Source organism: Propithecus coquereli, unplaced genomic scaffold (assembly GCF_000956105.1).
Source record: "Propithecus coquereli isolate 6110/MARCELLA unplaced genomic scaffold, Pcoq_1.0 Scaffold15, whole genome shotgun sequence".
Classification (NCBI taxonomy): domain Eukaryota; kingdom Metazoa; phylum Chordata; class Mammalia; order Primates; family Indriidae; genus Propithecus; species Propithecus coquereli.
Window position 1 is genome coordinate 9,646,684 of NW_012139413.1, and position 649 is coordinate 9,647,332.

The 649-nt window shown below is 29.0% G+C and overlaps 1 protein-coding gene across 1 annotated transcript in view; it reads left to right on the plus strand.

Moving 5' to 3' along the window:
- Nucleotides 1-649, plus strand: part of NAALADL2 (N-acetylated alpha-linked acidic dipeptidase-like 2) — a 1,013,114-nt gene that overhangs the window by 530,216 nt on the left and 482,249 nt on the right. The gene's annotated exons all lie outside the window — the stretch shown is intronic.

The following is a 649-nucleotide window of genomic DNA, read 5'->3' on the forward strand; positions in this document are numbered from 1 at the left end:
TATTTCATCTTTTTGTTCTAATTCTCATTCGTGTTTTAACTAAATCATATATAACTCTAGTTTGTGTTCCAGCTAAAATCAGTACAATAAGTTAGATGATATTATTTTAACTTGCATCTTACCTATACCTCTGTTATCTAAAGGTAGGCTCAGCGAATAACTAAATTTTTTTCTCTACACATTAGTATTATTTCATTAAATATGAAATGTACAATTTCAAATCAAAAGTTTAGTTTATTGTATCTCAAACAAGAAGCAGTGCAATTAATCAACGTATGTTCCTAAACTATTGGCAAAGTTTTGTCATCTTTTAACTAAATCATATATAACTCTAGTTTGTGTTCCAGCTAAAATCAGTACGATAAGTTAGATGATATTATTTTAACTTGCATCTTACCTATACCTCTGTTATCTAAAGGTAGGCTCAGTGAATAACTAACTTTTTTTCTCTACACATTAGTATTATGTCATTAAATATGAAATGTACAATTTCAAATCAAAAGTTTAGTTTATTGTATCTCAAACAAGAAGGAGTGCAATTAATCAACGTATGTTCCTAAACTATTGGCAAAGTTTTGTCATCTTAATGGTAGCTTGTTTATGCCAGCAGTGTTGAAATTGCCAACGGCATCTTCCACAGTTTGTTGAA